The sequence below is a fragment of the Peromyscus eremicus genome, chromosome 1, assembly GCF_949786415.1.
Source record: "Peromyscus eremicus chromosome 1, PerEre_H2_v1, whole genome shotgun sequence".
Taxonomy (NCBI): domain Eukaryota; kingdom Metazoa; phylum Chordata; class Mammalia; order Rodentia; family Cricetidae; genus Peromyscus; species Peromyscus eremicus.
In genome coordinates, this window is record NC_081416.1 from 126,554,443 (window position 1) to 126,569,290 (window position 14,848).

At 40.4% G+C, this 14,848-nt stretch overlaps 1 long non-coding RNA gene across 1 annotated transcript; it reads right to left on the reverse strand.

Annotated features, from left to right (window-relative positions):
- Positions 1-209: 209 nt before the first annotated feature.
- LOC131902300 (uncharacterized) lies at positions 210-13,462 on the reverse strand. Its single transcript, XR_009377054.1, has 5 exons — positions 13,424-13,462; positions 12,310-12,458; positions 11,593-11,746; positions 2,615-2,705; positions 210-1,603 (listed from the first exon to the last, which is right to left on the reverse strand). It is a non-coding gene; the product is annotated as an uncharacterized LOC131902300 (long non-coding RNA).
- Between the last annotated feature and the right edge of the window lie 1,386 nt (positions 13,463-14,848).

Below are 14,848 nucleotides of genomic sequence, written 5' to 3' on the forward strand. Positions count from 1 at the left end.
CGAAGAAAATCTGAGGGAAGGGGAGAACACAGATTATAGAACAAAAAATCACAAGTGAACTAGGACCTACTAGAACTCAATCAGCCCCCAGCACAGGAAACCCTCCTACAAGAAAACCTGCTGCTGGGTCAGTAAGGAGACTGAGCTGGTTCCATCTCACAGTGATGCTTACTCCAGTGCTTTTGACCTCCAAACGGCAAAAGTTAAGTACAATCTCATACCAGCTGATGATTATTTAAAAAAGTGAAATTTATTGGTGTAATTTACTTTTGCATAGTGCTCGGTTTCATAAAGACAATTTATTTCGATTAATCGTGTGCTACGTACTAACTACTCATACCTTCTCCCTGCCCACCCCAATCTATTCTAGTCTTCCCCCTTCTCCAGAGTCACTACTGTTTCCATGTCTCATATATACATACATATATTTTTTTCTGTGTACAATGCCATGTGTCTATAAAAAATTTAGGGTTCAGGGGCCTAGGGAGATGGATAAAGTTCTGAGTGCACATAAGCATGAGGACCTGAGGCTGGGTCTCAAGCACATATGGAAAAAGCCAGGCATGTTTTCACTAGATTTTAATACTAGTGTTGGAAAGAGGGCATCTGAAGCTCACTGGCCAGCTAATTCTGCTGAACTGGTAAGCTTCGGGTTCAGTGAGAAAACCTGTTTCATACAATAAGGTGGGATGTGAAATAGAAAGACACTGATATGTGCCTCTGCCATCCACACATGGGTGTGCACTTGTATGCATGCACGTACATATAAACATGTACACATGAATAGATTTTACACAAATGGGAAGAAAGGAAATCTAGGGACCATAAATAAAATGTGTGTTTTTTCAAATAAGACTAGCATATTTCACTTTACACGGTGATCAAAGTGCATCTATTTTCCAGAAAACAATGTAATTTTATTTCTGAAGAGAAAATAGTGGGTCTATGTACCCAGTTCTCTTCATTCATTCATTGTTTGACAAACATCATTGTTGGCTCCACAATGAAACTATTATAAATAGTGCTACAGTAAACATGGGTGTACAAGTGTCTCTGGAGCATGCTGGCCTAGGTCCCTTCAGGCACATATCCAGGAATGCAGCTATTGATGTTCATGCTGTAGTCCTCTTTTTCATTTTTGAGGACACTCCACACTGATTTCCATAGTGACCACACTAATTTACATGACTCCTAGCATTACACAAAGCCTTCCTTTCCCCTACATCCTCTCCAGCATTTGTTGTTATACAAATAACAACATCCTTTAAAATATCCATTTCTACTGGAGTTTTTAAAATAATCTTTACAATTTGTGTGTGTATGTGTTTATGCAAGTGTGTTGCTATGCATGTGACCAGGGAGGCATATGTGCCATGATGCACTTGTGGATGTCAGAGGACAGCTTAAGAAGTCAACCCTCTCCTTCCATCATGTAGGTTCCAATGACTGAACTCAGGTTGACAAACTTCACAGTAAATAAATGCCCTTACATGATGAATTACCTTGCTGCCCCTAGGATCATTTTAATTTAGATTACCACGATGAGTAAGGCGGTTGAATTGTTTTCTTAATCATAATTTTTCACTAAATTCTTGATGCCATTCTGTGAATGAAAGCATGGTATCAGATGACCCTGTGTTGTTACTACATTTCTTGTACTCTGCACTTAGGACACTGTTGAATGGCTAGAAGCTCTCCCCTGGGTACTGAGAATGGAGATCAACTGAAAACCCATGTACAACATGATATACACATTCAGCAGGGGTGAAGAAGTCTACATTTTCCCAGGTCTCTGAAGTACAGTGCATTGGAGGCGTGTATGGGGGAGTGTAGCCCTGGATTTATTTTACTTTGGGAACAGGGCTGTTAAGTCTCACAGTACTTGAATCCTCCTCATGTAATGAGTAGGTGTTACTTAAAATGGATGTCACTGTGCTCTGTGCACAACTGTCAAATGTTTATTGCTGAGCTAAGAATGGGAGAAGATTGAAATGAATGTTTTGAATTAGCTGATTCAACTCAAAGGCTTAGAACAAGAGCAAATGGTGAGTATTTTTCTTGAGTTCTGTATTATTGACATTAGATATATATATATATTTTTTTTTGTCTGACCAAGTGTTGCCCTCAAGACTTTTATCATAGTGAAAAATTACCTTAGATAGGCACTTAGATAAGTCACTCTGCCTTTAGCCATTGCATCTTGGATGAGCCATCCCACCTCTACAGTTGGCAGTCTTATCTTATGAAACAGATGATGGATTCATCATTCCAAAAGTTCTTTCTTGTTATGATAATCAATGATTATCCCTCATTATGTGTGCCAATAAGGCAAAGTCATTTTATACCTCTGAGTTTATAATAATGATGCAGTCTAGACTCAATCCTTAAGTTCCAATGGTAGAAAACAAGAAACAAAGGAAAGGAGGGAGGAAGAGAGAAGAGTAAGAGAGAGGAGGGAGAGAGGGTTGTTGATAGAAGGATTTATGCACTTGGTCGGTGATAGAGTTGACTTAGGACAAAGTCCCTAAGGTCCATATTCCACCTTCCTACAAGCTAAGTGAGTGTCATCAAGTTCCACATCTTACATTTGCCCATTTTCCTCATATGCAAATACCTTAGAGTGATGCTGCCTACTAGGAATTACACCTTCTGTGGCTGAACAGAAGCAGAGAATCCACTCTGGTACTTCTTGGATTAAGTTTTAGCTGGGAAAATAAAAAAGCAAAAATGAAGTAGGTAACAGCAATGTGTCACTTTTACTATAAAAAGTAAAGGCAACTGTGGACATCCACAGTCTCACCAATTACCACTGCTGTCTCTGAACAGAGATATGAGGGTGAGTCTTCTTGAAGGGATACCTAACTTCTCATCTCACTTAGAGAAAGTGAACTCTTGACATTAAGCCTGAGGCTGGAAAGGGCAAAGGTTCTTTCTAGAGCCTCCTGAAGAGGAAGCTGTTCTTCTTCCACCTTGAAACTTGTCCAGTGAGATTAGTGTAGGCCATCGAGCTTATGGAACTCTAAGACAGTAATTCCTATTGTTTAACACTGCTGCTGTGCTGTGGATATTGCTCTGCATAAATAAAAATGCTGATTGGCCAGTAGCCAGGCAGGAAGTATAGGTGGGACAAGCAGAGAAGAGAATTCTGGGAAGTGGAAGGCTGAGGCAGAGAGATGCTACCAGATGCTACCATGAGAAGATGTTAAGATACCGGTAAGCCATGAGCCATGTGGCAACTTATAGATTAATAGAAATTGGTTGATTTAAGATATAAGAACAGTTAGCAAGAAGCCTGCCACAGCCATACAGTTTGTAAGCAATATAAGTCTCTGTGTGTTTACTTGGTTGGGTCTGAGCGGCCGTGGGACTGGTGGGTGAGAGAGATTTGTCCTGACTGTGGGCCAGGCAGGACTGGAGAACTCTCCAGCTACACTGCTGTGTGCAATGATCTGCTACAGCAGCAAAAGAAAATTAAATCTATCATTTGTGGATCTGTGAATCTCTATCTAGCATCTATTCCTATCCTAAAATCAATGATGGAGTAGCCATGAAGACACCTACCACTCAGTCCCCCTGGTAGTGGACTGCTAGTTACTGTAAGAAAAAGTGGGCTGTTAAAATAGACAGATCCAATGCTGAACACATTCACAAATTTCACAAATTAAACCCCTAAAAAATAAAAGAGAGCTTAATATACATGGTTCCTGATACGATGCTGCAAGAAGTACCCATCAACCATGGTGGGCCTTGCAAGAAATCAATGTCTAGTCTATAAGAATTGTGGAAGATAAGAAAAATTACCTTAAAAGTACATCTGGAAAAATGAATCCCAGTGTGTGGTCGACAAACATAGGACAGTTTTCTGTTTGTTTTTGCAATAGGACAGAAATCTTCAAATGTAATCTATGAACTTAAAAATAAGTATTAAACGTGTAGAGAAAGGTAGGATTGAAATTTTCACATGTGATATGATCCCTGATTAGATCTTGGTTCAAAAAGAATTAGTATGAAAAACAATTTGAAATAACTGGATAATAGAGCTAGAGACTGCAAATTAAATATTAGATGACATAACAAAATGTGTTTAAGTAATACATGGGATATCCTCACCTTTAGAAGATGAATACTTTAGAATTTAATGATTTATTGACACTCTCTTTGAAACTTAATTTAAACAAAAAGCAAAAAGAAAATTGAGAAAACCCTGCCATGATGGACTCTTATCTATCTAGAACCATAAGCCAAAATAAACCCTTTTCTTTTTTCTTTTTGGTTTCTCAAGACAGGGTTTCCTCTGTGTAGCCCTGGCTATCTTGGAACTCACTCTGTAGACTAGGCTAGCCTCAAACTCACATAAATCCACCTGCCTCTGCCTCCTGAGTGCTGGCATTAAAGATGTGTGCCACCACCACATGTAAAATAAATTACTTCAAAGTAAAAAAAAAAAAAGTATTAATAAAATGAGTCCTGGTGACATTCTTCTATACTCATAGATCAGTGCCTTGCTCAGCCATCATCAGAGAAGCTTCCTTATGCAGCAGATGGGAACAAATACAGAGACCCACACAGCCAGAAGTTAAGCAGAGAGTGAGAGACCTTGAAACACTCAGCCCTAAATGTAATGTCTTCATCAAATCCCTCCCCTCAGGGATCAGGGGGTCCCACGGAAAAGGAGGCAGAAAGAGTGTAAAACCCAGAGGGATGGAAGACACCAAAGCTCATATGAACTCATAGAGACTGAGGCAGTATGCACAGGGTCTACAGGGGTCTGTACAAGGTCCTTTGTCTATCTATTATGGCTTCCAGTTTTGCGGGATTCCTGAGTGAGTGAAGGAGTGAGTCTCTGATTCTTGTGCCTTCTCTTCAGCTCTTTTCCTTCTGTTTGTCTTGACCAACTCTGATGTGTTAATTTTTATTTTATCTTATTACCTTTTATTTTGTTACATTTTATTATTATCGCTTAGAAGCCTCTTTGTTGTCTAATGAGAGACAGATAGGGAGTGGCTCTGGAAGGGATGGGGATGTGGAGAGGAACAAGGTGGTGTAGATAGAGGGGAAACCATAATCAGGATGTATTATGTGAGAAAAAAATCTACTTTCAATAAAAGTAGAAGAAAATATATTTGCAAATTTTTAATTCTAGTAAATAATACGCATGCATTTATTAGGATTTCATGTTACCTTAAACATGATAGTCCTCAAAATAAATATTAAAACGAAAAAGAATGTCAAATAGTGGGATATTTTCAAAGGAAGATTTGTCTAAAAGATTAGGGTTTGAAAAATAGAATCCAAGTTATCTGGAATTTAGACTACGTTGACAATTAAACAAACCAGATAATTAAAGTGCTTTGAAACTGACCGACACTGAAGAATCTCAATGTTAGCTCATGCCTGTGTAATCATCCCATGTGCATATGTACTATTGAGCCAGTTAGGGGGGTCCTAAGACCCTTAGGCAAATGGCACCCCAAGTCATAGTAATCAAAATGGCCAAGCAAAGCCATTTCCCAAGAACTGAACAATCAACAAGAGTAAAATATTTATACGAACTTAGTAGCAATTAAAAACCCAGGACAACTCAATCTGACACTAATGAGGCCCTGATAACAAAGCCTGCTTCCTGGAAACTGTGGGAATTCCAGCCATCTGCTTGCCTACCTAAATGGTAGGGGCTGCATGGTATTGCTAAGGCTTCTGTAGCAGCCAGACGTCCCGGCACCATACTGGAAGAAGCACTACAGCAAACTCCCTTAGCATGCTAATTTTAGTTTATCAATAGCTGATATTACTGACTCTTCAGAGCTCATTTAATAGCTACCAACATCCAATGGGGTTTTGCATTATTTGCAGGAGACAGGGTGGAAGGAATGAAGAAGTGGCATCTAACCACTCCTGGCCCTTTCAGAGAACCTCTATCAGTGGATCAGACATAGCTCTGGTAAACATTTCCATAGAATGAAACTATTATAATTCAATAATATGCTACTTCCTACATCTACTAAGCTATATCCACAGTCAGCTTTCTGAGTAGAACAAATACTGGAGCATGCATTTGAGTGACACATAGACACTATACAAATGCCTCCCCCTCCCCTGCCCTTCCATACTTGCTAATTTTCTCTTTTCTTTCTCCCCACATATCTTAACTCTTCAAACCCTAAAGGCCATCACATCAGAGTAAATATAGAAGGGATCCAAGCTGAGGAATTCCTTTGTCTAGAAACAGAAGGTTGCTTATTTTAGCTTTCTTCTAGGCAGGAAGCAACTGGACATAAGTAGTGTCAACTTCTTTGACCCATTTTACTAAACATTTAGGAATTGTCACATCATTTTAATGAGATTCCCCAAAGGCTTTTTCTCTGCTGAAATACAACCTCAAAGACGGAGAATTTTGTCCTGAAAACAAAGTTTCTATCAGCAGTCACCTAGTTTTTTTTTTTTTTCCTTTTAAAGCACAGCCTTGCTACAGTTGAGTGACTATAACAGACTCAAAGCCTCTGAAAGTAATGGGATTACTCCAGCATCACAGTTCACTGGCCAGCCTCATTTTGGAAAATTCATCTCCCTTAATGTTGTTATAGTAAGGTGAGGCAGCCCTCACCTACAAGGTGTAAGTTCTGATATTTTGCAAAGCAAAGATCAGAAGTGGGGGAAAAAAAGAGGTATGAGTAGTGTTAGGAAAGCAAATAAGTTTTTTTTAAAAAAAAAAAAAAAAACACTCAGAAAACTGAACCTCTCACTAGGCCCAGAGGAGTTGGGTTTTTTCTATTAATTGCCATATTCATTGAAGACATGTATAAAAGCTAGATCAGACATGAGAATGCACTCACAGTGTACAATGCTGGGGTGCAGCCATTCAGAGCAGCCTGCCTCTGGCATGCTCAACAGGAAACACAGGACATTGTTTCCATTTGAAATGCTCGGTTCCGCAACCACCGGGTCTCATCTTCCATGAAGCAATCACTGCACCAGATCAGAGAAAGCATCCTGGACTCTAACGTTTCGTACATCAAGCAGTACAGAGGGAATTTGAGCAAATGTCAAAAAACATTGCACATCTAGCATCCTATCTTATCCTTATACAGAGCACAGCTTGGGAAGGGAAAGAGAAAAAGAGATGTATAAAGTCCCAAGGCAAGAGCAGAGATTGGGTAGTTTTCTATCCTGATATAGTGTTAAAGTGGACTTCTTACAGGACCAACATCCAGGAAGAGGGGGAGAACTGGAAAAGCGTGATACTGTCAGGAAGCCAGTGGGATTCAGGACAGTATGGGCAAGGGGCATAGGTCCAGATGTTACAAATCCCAGAAGTAAGTGATGAGTGATCTATGTTAAGATAGATGGCCAGGGCAATAGGACAGGTCTGCATTTTAGGTGCATCCATAAGGCAGCAGTGTGGTTCTGGGAAGGAGAAAGTGATGGAAGAAAGAGTAGGAATTGTTTATTTTGACTCTGTAACCCTGAAAAAGATTTCCTGAAAGACTAAATTAAAAGCAGAGGTTGTCTTAAAGACTTGAAATAGGTCCAAAGAAAAGCAAAAATGTTAGCCCCTACACTTAGCATCTCTTATCTTGGGCTGCATGAAGGCAGATGGGATGATGGGGCTGTGCATACCAGCTCTGTTGATGTTTAACAGCCCCAGACAAAGGGTGAACCTTGCAATGTCAGTGTTGCAGATTTGTATGTTCATTATAGGCAGCTTCCTTTACAAGGTCTTCCATCAGCTTCTGACAGACAGCAAATTAATTCCTGGAAGAGGCATCTTTTAAAACTTCTGTACAGAGTCAAATGGTTTGAGTTCACAGACTATGAGGGGATCTATGGAATTTCCAAACTACTAAGCTTTAAGTAATTAGTGTCACCGATTATGAGAAAGCCACTGAGTTAACATGTGATATTGACGGATGTGGTTTGAATGTTGGTTAATACAAATAGATCCTGTGGAAGGCCAAGCCACATCTTAGTTCTTTGGAATAGCTGCAAATAAAAGTACTAGTTCTATAACATGAATCCACTTTCATTTCCCACTGGACATTAGATATTCTGATGTCACTTATCCAGCACAACCTGTTCTATGTTACAAGGCTCTGATTCTGTTGCTGAAACACCCAAGACAGAGCACACAAGGCAGAAATGAAAGCCAATTTGGAAGTTAAAAATGAACAGTGTAGGAAACTCTTCTGTGGAAAAAAAATGTTTACATGTTTTATGGACATCCGAACAAAGTTATTGACTTAATCTTAGTAGATGGAACAGTGAAAAGAATTAAAGAAAGGAAACAAATATCTATCAAAAGAAGAATGTTTAAATAGGTCATGGTACATGTATAATAAAATAGCATATGGCTGGGACAAAGCTTGATGGGTGGTTAGAGTGGTCAGTGCACATGAAGTTTTGGCTTCCACCTCCATTACTACAAAAAATGGGGGGATAGAAGCGCACACAACTGTTTAAAGGGATATCATGAAAATGCAATTGAAAAATGGGAAAACATCCAAGGACAAACATATGTTGCTCACAGTGGTCTCACAATCTGTACATCTAATGTTCAGACTAATGCAATCAGGTGTAGTGGTTTGTATAAGAAATGTCTTCCCCGGTCCTTAGCATTTGAACACTTCATCTCCAGTTGATGATAATATTTGGGGAGGCTTAGGAAGTGTGGCCTTGGTGGAGGAAGTATGTCACTGGGGGTGGCATTTGAGAAGTTAAGAGCTTTCCCTACTTCCGGTTCATTCTTCCTGCTTCAGCGTTTTGCTGATGCTGGGATGTCTGCCTCTTACTGTCATGTTTCCCACCATCATGGTGGGGACTCTAAGAATAAGAAGCTTTCCTCCATAAGTTGCTTGGTCATGGTGTTTGATCACAGTAGTAGAAAAGTAGCTGAGACACAGGATATGTTAGCAAATGCAAAGATAAATGTGAGAAGGAGCTGTGTAAAACCTCACCCAGATCTCCTGAGCAGAAAGGGATGAAGATCTGTGTGCTGCAGGTCAGAGGGAATTTTCTCTACAGACCTGTGCTGTGTAGGAGAAGTTCCCAGACCACGACTACTTGGAAAGTAGCTAGTCACACTGGGGGATGAGGTTTTACCTTTGACTCGTTTGAAATTGCTTTAAAATTAACATGTGTAATTACTATCATAAACAATCATTATCAACAAAATAAGAGAATGGACAGAAAGTCTCTAAATCACTGAATGCAAATTTATACATTTTTATTCATACACCACACAAGTCATACCACTTGGAAAATCCATGAGTACATGGCGTTAGCCATTGTTTTTATCTATGTGCACAAGCATGTATACACATGTAACCCATGGAAATTCCTCTGTGATGGAAAATGTCAACGCCAGCTATGAGTATGGCATTTTTTCTAACAGTTGTCATTGAGTCATATTGATTTCCCATTGTGAAATTTTGTTTTAGATTTTAGCGTAATTTGCTAATTAAGGCAAACAATGTGTGGAACCTTGGTGGTATATGCCAGTGTTAGAAGATGTGGGCTAGCTGATATCTCCAGTGACAGAGCGGGCCACCTGGAAATCCAGTTCCTGGAAAGCTTTTGGATTACAGAGAGAAACTGAAGTCAGAGAGTACAACCCTGACACTGCCGTGTCTTTATGGGCGGGATATTTGGCTCAGCAGCACAAGCACTAAGTGTAGCATTCAGTCTTTGAAGTGGTGAGCTTGTTATTTATTGACACAGCTTCTAAAGGTCACAGTTCACCATTGGCTTCTTAGAAATCGGTGGACTAATCAGAAGGGAAGAAAGAGAGACAGTCTGGGTCTCTACAGTGGCCGTTTAGCCTGGCTATGCTGCCCTTCTAGACTAAGCTAAGTGGGTGTTTATGAAGTCTTGATACTGGAAAGGGAAATTTTTGAAATTTAGAGATTTTGATAAAGCTTTCAGATATTCCTCTGTAAGACTGCATAAAAGAATGTACATGGTCAGTTACTATAGCAAGAAACTCTGATTATAAAAATAAAATATGCTTCAAGTCTTGTGTGTGTGTGTGTGTGTGTGTGTGTGTGTGTGTGTGTGTGTGTGGTGCTAGGCAGCAAACTTAGGGTGTGGGGCTGCTAAATACATGTTTTTCCACTGAGATAGCTCTCTAATCAATATTTGATATGATTTAACAGCTTCAGAGTCAAAATGGTAAATGTGAAAACACCAAGAGCTTTTTTTTCTTTTGTGTGTGTGGCGTGAATGCAGGTCTGTTTCCCCATCTGCGGGTGACATGAGGGTGGAGCCCAAGGTTGAAGTCCTGGACCTTCTTTGCTTGTTCTCTACCTCATTCATTGTTACAGGGTCTCTCAGTGGAACCAGGAGCTCAGCGATATGGGGTCGTCAACCTAGTCAACTTGCTGCGGGCATCCCATCTCAGTCTCAGTGTGCTGGAATGACAAGCAGGCCACCATGTGCACCCAACATTTTATGGGGCTTGGGGGGGGTCTGAATTCGATCCTCATGCGTGAGGTGAGTGTAAGCATTTTCTCTTAACCATTTGTCTGCCCTCCACACCAAGCATACTTTCCTCTGTGAAATGCAGATGTGTGCTGAACAGGTTCAGATTATACAAGAGCAGAGTGTGACCACTTAATTGTAAATGTTAGGATGACACAACTCTATGTACCATCACTGTAGCACCCAGAGGTCTTGCGATTTCTAAGTAAAAGCATTTAATGGGAAACAAATGGCCTTTAACACTAGCTGTAGGATTCATTTTAAGAGGGAAAAAATGAACTCACCTAAATAAGATTACTTGTGATGATACAATTTAGATTTGTTTGACATATTGTGGTGTAATATTTGAAATTGCTAATAAGTCTCTAAAGCTGCTTCACACAGGAAAACAAATTAAATCTGCCTATTGTAAAGAAATTGCTTCGATATATGGGATGTTAAAACACAGAATGCTTCTCTTTAAGTACTCTTTAAAGGTGGTCCTTTAGGAATATATGATAAAGAATGAGAAGTTTGCTGGGGCATTTTAGCCTCTGCAAAGCCATTTATATTTGCAAATGCCATGCTGAGTAGGCTCTGGAGAAGTGGCATCTTCATGGTGTGTTTAAAAGCCAGCTCGCATCTACGGTGAGAACAGCTCATAAGGCTGACAACTCATGATCTACCATTGTAGTTACCGGGAGAAATAAACCTCTTTCACACATTAGACCTTAGAGAACACGCACATTACAAATTATAGTTGAGGTAAGTCACCGTTTGTCTAATTGATCAATTTAACATGCTTGAAATGTTTGTTATGTTAATAAGGAAAATCCTTAGGAACTTAGAGTTGGAAATGTGTTTTAGAAACCTCACATGCACCAGTCATCCAAATGATGCATTGAGTATGAATCTCAGTTAACGTGAATGACATCATGGCCCATGTAAGAGAGCTGGAATTAATCACAGTAATTCTGTTGTATGACCTACTTTGGCTTTTTCATCTGATGGAGCCAGGAAATGGGCTGCCTAATAGTCCATTTTGGAGTATTCGAAGATCTTAGCAATTCCATATTTAAGCAGGTTAATAGGATACTAATTGGGGCCTAGGTGAAAAGTTCACAAGAAAAATGAACTCACCTGGACATGAAGCACATGAACAGCCTGGTTGCCCTCACCCATTACAACTGCTCTTCCAAATGGCTTCACCTTGCAACTTAGAGAGGAAGAAATCTTGCACCTTGGGAGGCTTGAACAGCCACCATTCTGTCTCCTGTTCTCTGAAAAACAATAGCTGGCCAAAGGCCAGGGTTACGGGCCGGTAGCAAGGTCAGCATTCTGCCCCTTAGGAAGTAAAGAAGAAATCCCAAAGGGTGAAAATGCATACTGAAATTAAGCCCACTCCAGAACTGTTATGGATTCCAGTAGAAGTGTGCTTTGTTAAGACTTCAGAAGCTCTGGTTTTAAGAAACATAAATTAACTCCTATTTGCCAACTCCAAAAAAAGAACAGAATGTATATATTAGTTGAGTACAGAAAGTCCTGGAAATCCCCACTTTAGGACAGTGTTACTATATGGACCCGCTAGCGCTTCCATTCAGTAGCCCTCAAATGTAAAAGATAATAATATTTCTCAGTTTTCTTCCCTGTAAACATTACAATAACTCCTCATCCTTCTCTAAAATATTTCAGGCTCCCTCCTCCTCACGCCACTAGTGGTAATGACTGTCCACAGGGTGTCCTTGTACTGTCGTTTCTCACTTCGTCCTATTAGAATGGACCCACAGATCACACAGTGTCCTTTCCCTAATATTCCCTGGGGCTCTTATGTACAGAAAGAGTTAAGAATTTTTCTACCATAAAGGCTCATGGCGTGTCTTTCCGTCTTCTCCTCTGTGTACAATCCATCTTGCAAGTTTCTAGAAGCGACTGAGATTTTTAAAAAAACAGCTGTAATCTGGGGCCATTGATGGTGGAGTAGATTGTTTGCCAAACTATTACCATAACTGTCAAACAAAATCAGAAAAATAATCTCATTGTGCTGGACAGATGCGTTTCCTGCATTATTGATATAGTCACTCCAGAGTAATAGCGAAATATAAAGCATTGTTCTATTTACAAAAGGAGATTGGCCAAGTCCTTGAAAGTGAGCATGAGGGACAGGCACTTACAGGAAGTGAGATATAGGCAACTCGGGAAAAGTTATGTGCCAGGGTCACATAACCCTGGAGTCAGCAGGAGAGTCAGGCTGCAGGTGGCATGATTTCCTCTGAATCTGAAAGACCTCTTAAAGCGGCTAGGGAGAGCCTGGTGGAATTCGTCACTCAGTTTTTATACCATATCCCAACAGTTGCCCCCAATATGTAAGCTATCCTAATGTGTCCCCTCCACTATCCTGGGTAGTGAGTGAACCTCTTAACACCCATGCTTTATAGAAGAGTTGAATTGTTTATCTCAAGCAATATGCCCCTGCTGCAATGAGTTAGAGAGACCCGCTGTCCAGGAGGGCCAGGAGGCCCAGTGGTTGTGTCCGCTCCACCGCTGTTCTACCACAGTTTGAGCTGTGAATGATGCCAAAGGATCCTATTCGCTGAGCGTGCACGTTGGGAACTATCAGGTACTTCATATTCATTATCTCTAATCCACTCAGCACACTGTCCAAGGTAGAGACGATCTTTTATTAATTCTCTATTTTACTGTTCAAGGAACTTCTATAAAGTGTGGAGTGACAGAAATCTTACCTAGATGGCCTAAAATGTCAACCTATATCTACCTTTAGAGATCATTTTTACAGTATCTTCTAGTTTTTATAGAGTCATGGGCAAATAGATACAATGCATTAAAATATTCATCTCTATCTACAGAACGTCCTTCTGAATTCTTACACTAGCACAAAGCAGAGCATCATTTCTCTGACAGAAGTAACATACAGTGACACCTCAGATCTGAGCCTATCCCAAAGGACACTTACTCAGACCTTGGTAAGATGGGTCACATGGAACCTTACCACACATCCCACAATAAACACCACCAAAGCCAATGACTGTGACCTCACAAACCTGGTTCCAGACGTTTCATGGCTGAAGTTCATAATTTTTGACAGCTCCATTCTGAATTCACAGTAAGGAGCACAGAGGTCTTAATTCCAATCTAAACAAGGTAAAGACTGTCTTAGCTTCCTTCTTTTTGATAAGAATGCATACTCCTAACATGCTTCTTAAACAGAGGTGTTAAAATTAAGGAGATCCTGAGAACAGAAGACTGTGAGTGTGGGAGTGGGCCAAGAAGGCACTGAGGGTGCTCTTGTTGGAAGGGCTGGTGCCTTAATGTCTTCCCTAGCTGGACATTATAAATGGGAATTGGGATGTGTGCTGATGCTATTTTAGGAATGGATAGGCTGTGGCATGTGAGGAAAGCCTTGAAGCACTCCCTCCCTGGACAAATTGAGCCTTCAGTGGGTTTGGTGCTCCTCATCCTATCTCTCTGTTGCTGATTTCTAATGGAGGAAACACAGGCCACTGTTTTGTCTGAGAAAGCCCCAGAGTTCAACTGGGTTTTCAGCCACAATCGTCTCCAAAGCCCATAAACCCACGACCATGTATTGTGGGTCAGAATTCTTCATCTGGAAATGAACAGGTTGACTTAGCTGAGCTTCAAAACCATCTCCAGATCTGAGACATGGTCATTTTCTTTTCCTTTCTAAAAATATCTCTGGGGGTTAGAGATGGCTTTTATTGAGTCCACTGTCTTCTTTCGCAGTCCCCTTGCCTCACCATAAGGAGTCCTTGTGCTGTGGGTCACCCACCTACATTAAATATTGGTCATCCACCTATATTAAATATAGGTCACCCACCTATATTAAATCCCAAGCCTGTGGCCAGAAACAGCTGAGGAATTAACTACAATGTTGGAGTTGAATTCCTGCTACCACCATGGAATGAACCATGTCCAGAAGTAAAATCCTGAGCCATGGGTCTCTACAGTGGGTAAGTTTGGCCTGATCTGGCTGCTTTCTTCTTCAGACTTTTTTTTTCTTAATTTTGCCTTTTAGAATGAGAAGTAATTTTACATGTAAGTAAAGAAAAAAAATTTTCTTCCTGACTCTGAGCTGTCTTTCTGACATTATAAACAAAATGATGGATTTCTAATCATTTCATTGCCTAAAATCACACACATCTACATGGCATGAATAGATTGTAATGGTGTAAATAAAATTCAGCACACCTTGAGAGTGGAGCTGCACCATACTGAAAAATTGTTATACCACCAGCTGAACTTCTGGACTTTATCTCTGTCCCAAGCACCGGATGCCTTGTAAGCTATGTAACAAAGGTAGAGCGGTGACAGACCGCAATGAAGACAGATGGACCCCTCCTCCATGGGAGTGGGGAGTGAA